Source organism: Equus quagga, unplaced genomic scaffold (assembly GCF_021613505.1).
Source record: "Equus quagga isolate Etosha38 unplaced genomic scaffold, UCLA_HA_Equagga_1.0 203_RagTag, whole genome shotgun sequence".
Taxonomy (NCBI): domain Eukaryota; kingdom Metazoa; phylum Chordata; class Mammalia; order Perissodactyla; family Equidae; genus Equus; species Equus quagga.
In genome coordinates this window covers 894479-901040 of record NW_025798627.1, presented here as the reverse complement: position 1 = coordinate 901040, position 6562 = coordinate 894479, and the positions used below count along the sequence as shown (strand labels likewise).

General features: G+C 42.0%; 1 non-coding gene across 1 annotated transcript; it reads right to left on the bottom strand.

The window, feature by feature from the left end:
• Positions 1-5370: 5370 nt before the first annotated feature.
• LOC124233525 (U6 spliceosomal RNA) lies at positions 5371-5475 on the bottom strand. Its single transcript, XR_006887092.1, has one exon. It is a non-coding gene; the product is annotated as a U6 spliceosomal RNA (small nuclear RNA).
• Between the last annotated feature and the right edge of the window lie 1087 nt (positions 5476-6562).

The following is a 6562-nucleotide window of genomic DNA, read 5'->3' as shown; positions in this document are numbered from 1 at the left end:
GGGGGGAGTTTACATCTCTGCTATGTTAAATCCTCCAACCCATGAATATAGTATGTATCTCCATTTACTCATGATTTCTTTTTGATTTCTTTCATCAGCATCATATAATTTTCAGGATACAAATCCTGTACATAGTTTGCTAGATTTCAACCTAATTATTTTTGTACGTGTGAAGTAGTTATAAAGGGCATTGTGTTTTTAATTTTGGTTTGTACATGTTCATTGTTAGTATATCTTTATTTTTTTTAATTCTTCCTTTTTAATAACTTTGTACTCCTTTCTCATGGACAAAGTATCTTCTGTTTTCTTATTAATAATATTAGGGTAATTTATATAATTTTCTTTTCATCTTCTCGCCTCATTGCCTCTGCTTTTTCCAAGTTCTTTTTTTCTGTCTTGTTTTCCTGTTTTGTTGTTTCTATCTTTCACGTTGGAGGGGCTTCCTTCAAATGTATTACAGTCTTTGCCTGCCTGCTTACATAAGAAAGGGCCACACGCCGTACGATGCCATTTATACAAAATGTCCAGAATAGGCATATTTATAGAGATAGTACGTTGATTGGCAGTTTCCAGGGGCTGGAGGGAACGGGGAGTGACTGATAGCGGGTATGGCTTTTTTCCTTTGGAATGGGTGATGAAAATTGTCTGAAATTAGATAGAGATAATGATTGCACAACTTAGTGAATGTTCTACAAACCTCTGAACTACTTACTCTAAAAGGGTGGACTTTAAGGTATGTGAACGATATCTTAAAGCTGTTATCAAATATAAAGAAATAACAGTGGCTTAAAAAAATGATGCACTGCCCTTCACCTCGGGTTTTCCAGTCCACACCTAAAATGCAGCCTTCCTCTCAGCCTGTGCTTCCAAACTCTTAGCCTCTTTGGTTTGACATCTTCAGATACTCCTTGAAAATTGAAAGTCTTCTAGGGCAGGGATCCCAAAGTTTGGCCAAGGGAATATACCATCGTCATAAGTTTTACCATTTTAGCACATTACCTATATTATTATTAACCTAACATTAAAAAAAATTAACTCGGACTTAACATTAATGCCTACTTCACTGTTACCTAGGAAATAAATACCCCTGAAACCATAGATTTGATGTGCTAGTGTGGAGGTTTAAAAATATGTCCATACATTTTTGACATACCTCCCTTTAAAAGGTGTAGGCTAATTTCCCTATCCTTGCGTGTAGGGGAGAGTTGGCAACTCACTTTTAAGGAACAGAATAGGTAAGTGACAGTGTGTGCTTCAAAGACTAGATCAGAAAGGGCACCGTGACTTCCTCCTTGTTCTCTCTCTCAGCTACAAACTCTAGGAAAAGCTGGTTAATACAACATGAGAACAATCGAGTAGCCATATAGAGAGGTCCATATGTGGCAGACTGGAGGCCTCCTCTCAGTGGCCGTGTGAGTAACCATCTTGGAAGTAGCTCATCAGCCCCAGTGAAGGCTTCAGATGACTGCAGCCCAGTCAACATCTTAGTCTTATGAAGGTTTCTGAGCCAGAACTGCCCAGCTAAGCTGCTCCCAAATTTCTGACCTACATAAATTATGAGATAATAAATGTTTGTTGTTTTAGCCACTAAGTTTTGGAGTAATCTTTTATACAATGATAGATAATTGTCTTAGTCAGTTTGGGCTGTTATAACAAAAATACCATACACGGGCGGCTTAAACAACAAACATTTATTTCTCACAGTGCTGGAGGCTGGGAGTCTGAGATCAAGGCACTGGCAGATTTGGTGTCTGGGGAGGGCCGCTCCCTGGTTCATAGTTGGTTGTCTTCTCACTGTGTCCTCACAGGGCAGAGAGAGAAAGAGAGAGCTCTGGGTTCTTCCTCCTTATAAGGGCTCCAATCCCATCATGGGGGCTCCACCCCCATGACCTCATCCAAACCTGATTACCTCCCAAAGCCCTACCTGCAAATACCATCACTTTAAGGACGAGGCTTCAACATATGAATGGAGGGGGAGGGGCACAAGCATTCAGTCCACAGCAATAATTAATACTTCTAGTTATATGTTTCTCTAGTACACGTTACGTAGTATAATCAAATGGCTTTTTCCAACAGGGGTTATGCAAGAGAATCAAGCAGAAAATTATTGGAGTGGCTATTTTTCTGAAGTCACTAGGATGTATGCTGTGTACCCAAGGACGATACACAGCTACAGCTGTTCTGGGTGCATGGTGAGAAGATAATTCATTACACACGATGGACGCCCTGGAGCACTAGGGGGTTTTTTGTTTGTTTTTTTTTTAAAGAGTGCCACCTGAGCTAACATCTGTTGCCAATCTTCTTTTTTTTTTTTCCTTCTTCTTCTCCTCAAAGCCCCCCAGTACGTAGTTGTATATTCTAGTTGTAGGTCCTTCTGGCTCTGTTATGTGGGACGCTGCCTCAGCGTGGCCTGATGCGCGGTGACACATCCGCACCCAGGAGCTGAACCTGCCAAACCCAGGGCCACCTAAGCAGAGTGTGAACTTAACCACTCAGCCACGGGGCCGGCCCTAGAGTTTGATTCTCTCAGTGAACCCGGTTGGGAAGAGCTGGAGGGGGTTAACCACATAGACACTGGAGCTAGGCTACAGACCCAGGCTTTACCTGTAACTTCCTAAATCACCAAGGACAAATCACTTGATCTCCTTAGTCTCCTCTGTAACAGGGGACGGTAGTATCACCTACCATCTTCCTAGAGTTGTCAGGAGGATTAAATGAGTTAGTATACATAAGGCACAATGTCTTGTGCATAGTAAACGTTAGTTAAATGTAAATTACTTTATTATAAACAACTATTAAAAGAACAAGTGTTTGTTAATATAGCGCCCACGCCCGTCCTGCATTATATTAGCGGTGTATATTCTACGCTAAACCAGGTGGTGAATGATTCCCTTTCCCCCACTGCCACTCCTCTTGAGTGAGCTTCTTCAAAAAGCTGATTAAACCTTCCAAGCAGCTAGAATACAACTCAATAAGAAACTGCTTCTGCTCAGGCAGCCTCAGTGACTGTGATCCCCAGCCTGCAGGGGTCAGTGGGGAGAATCACGGGTCAGCAGTGTGCAGTGAGGAAGGGGGAACGTAAGAGAGCCTGGCACTTAGAATTTCTCACGGACCCCAAATGTGCTCCCGGGCAGAGAAGAAACGTAAAATATTTACGTCTTTCTGTCTTTGTTTCTCCTTGGCGCTGCTTTTGAACTTTCAATGAAATAGAAGTTAAACTCCAAACTGAGTGGAGCTTCTAAACTTTGGTTTGGAGCACGGGTTCATTATAAGCTTCAAGGAGAGACTGGTGCGTTGCTGACAGCCTGACTCCTGGAGAGCAGTTTTATACACAGGGAGAGTCTGACCCAAGGGTTTTACTATAACAGCTCTTCTGCATTAAATGAACCTAGTTATCTGTAATGGAAGAATAATCCTGTGATTTAACTGCTGATAATACTTGTTCTGTGGATGAGAGCTATGTTACAACTGTGTTTGAAAAGAATTTTAAACTAACCCTACTGTGGGCAGGGCCCTCGGTGGGCACTGGAGTGCTAGTGTGAAGGGAGAAACTGTGTGTAAGAAGCATGTGATGTTTTTGCAGTGGTTTGAGGGCTGGGTTCGGTAATTATACTCTCGAATGCGAAAATCCAATGTGGCATAATGAAAAACACACCTCTGTTCTGCTTCCAAAACTAATTCCAAATACAGGACAGTCTTTGCCCGGGCTGACTGTGTTCCATAAAGCGTGCACGCCCTCCACTTCTGTGTCTCTAAGAGCACCTGGACAAAAATAAGACGCCAGAAGAACATGCGCGCCTCCTCCCTTTTGTTCCTGTTCGCTCTTTTCCTCTAAGCTGCCCTTCTCATCACCCTGACTGCTCAGTTGACTTATTTGAAAACACACACAAAACCAGTCTTAATAGAAGAGAAAAGGAGTCATGTGGGTAGCAAATCAACTGTGAAGTTCAGTCACTGTTACAGTAAAATATTGTTTCTTAAAGTACCCTGCAGTTGTCAGAAGGGTACTTTGTATTGGGTAGGAATAAAAAGCCAGCAAAGATTACAGAGTTCAGTGTGAAAGCCCTTTTTAGCCACAAAATTCTCATCCAAGCCTCCCCTGCTACGTTGCATATTTGACTACAGAACACAAAAGAACCAACATTCACCCCGTGGATTTTGAACCACACATGACGGACATTCATAGCATCTGTCTTCCCTTGTCTAATGGAATTTGCTGATCAAGAAAGGGGAGACATTTTCAGTCCTTTCTGTGGGAGAACCAATGGGTATAAAAATATCGGGACCTTGAGCCAGATGGCCTAGTGGTTAAGGTTCGGTGCTCTCACTGCTTCAGTGGCCTGGATTCGCTTCCCAGTCACAGAACCACACCACCTGTCTGTCAGTTGACATGCCATGGTGGCGGCTCACATAGAAAGAACTAGAAGAACTTACAACTAGGATATACAACCATGCACTGGGGCTTTGGGGAGAAGAAAACAAAAGAGGAAGATTTGCAACAGATGTTAGTTCAGGGCAAATCTTTCCCTGCCCCCTCCCCCCAAAAAAAGACCTCCCCTTAGCTGCCTGCACGAGGGGCTTATATTAGTCGCTGTTTATGTTATGCCGAGACCTTACCAGCTAGTGATGGAGCATCATTCTCTTTATGGGTACACAACGGAGAAGTTTTTCTCAGAACATGGTATCAGGATTGACTGTAGTTTGCATGAGCAGCTCTCACGAAAAGGTTTCTCTCCTTTTGCTTTTGATGCTGGGCAGCTCAGCCAAGTGCCTGCCCTTCTTTCACAAGTGCTACCACACATTTAGAGATGCATTTTGCCGCATGATGTTATCCCAGGTTTTGGCTTCTTTGTCCTACTCGGATTTTTCCTTTTCCATAATTTCTTCACCTACTCTTTTTATCTTGCACTATATTTTTGCACGGAAGCAATGTCAAATCCCCGTTTGGGATAAGGCACGGTTTAAATTTCCAAATAAAGTGTCTAAAAAAAGAAGTGACTATATTCCTTCAGCAGTTATGCTGACCAGAGAAGAACCATTGCTTCCTTCACCATGTGACACATTTCAGAAGGTATCAGCCTGGGGGACTGAACTTCTCACCACTGCTAGGGGTCCACACATGGCTGACAGGCTGCCACACCTGCTTTCTTGACACTGCAGGACACAGGCCCCATGACCTAAGTCACAATGGTGGAACTTAGCCTGGCTTCAGCACCCAACAAAGACTCAGTCATAGGATCTCGGTGAGTACAGGGTAGCTATATTGAAAACAACATCCTGGATATATTTTGGTTTATCTTTTCTTTTTTTGTCATAACAACTGTTGCCATTAACTGAATTCTTACTGTGGTTTAAATCCTTTTTTTCCTCAAAAGTATGGAATGCTTTTACAAATTTGCATGTCATCCTTGCGCAGGAGCCATACTAATCTCTGTATCTTTCCGATTGCAGTATACGCGCTGCCGAAGCAAGCACTGTTTTGCTTTATCTTAGACATTCCTAGCAGGTTCTATCATCAAGAATTTGTTTTGCAACTACAGTTCCCTTTGGTGTGGTTGGTTACTTTGTTCCTGGTTGGGTCTTGATAGGATGAAGGAGCCCCTTAACCCCACACTCCCTCGCCCACACTTCCCTTACCTCTTAACCTCTAATTGAATTAGAAGGTTTTTTGGCTCTTCTTGAGCATCACCTCCAAACCAAAACCATAAAAAGACAGCTATAAGGCCCAAACCAAACCAAACACAACTGCACAGAAAACCAAACTCCTCTGTAACCACCAGCAGCACTGTAATAAATAAAGTTAAAGACAAATAATAAAATGAGAAAAATATCTGCAATATACGACCACAGGTCAATTTTGTTAATGTATAAATATTTCTTAAGAGTCAATAAGATAAAAAACAAAACCCCAGAAGAAAAATGAAGTAAAGGCATGAACAAGCAGTTGACTAAGAAGAAATACAAACAGACAAAAAAGTATGAAAAAGATATTTAATCTTACTATTATTTAAAACTGTAAATTAAGACTGTATTGAGAACTTTTTGTTTATCAGATTGGGGAAAAAAGTAAAAAGCATTATAAAACTTGATGGGGGGCCAGCCCAGTGGCATAGTGATTAAGTTTGGTGCGCTCTGCTTCAGCAGCCTGGGGTTCACAGGATCAGATCCTGGGCGTGGAGCTACATCACTCATCAAGCCACGCTGTGGCAGGTGTCCCACACACAAAATAGAGGAACATTGGCACAGATGTTAGCTCAGGGCCAAACTTCCTCACCAAAAACAAATAAATAAATAAAACATGATAGGAATGTGGTTGAATTTTCCTGAACAAAAAAAAAACAACTGATGATGAAGATGAAAAGCCTGTAAAATGTGCTTAACTAACTCTCACACAGATCCATAAGGAAACCTGTACAGTTTGTGGTAGCAAGGAGAGGGAGGCAACCTGGATGTCCACTATTAGGGTCACGAATAAGTAAAACGCTTGCATACAGTGGACTGCCATGCAGCAATTATAATAAATTAGTTATAGCTTCAGATAACATGAATACATCTCAAAGTC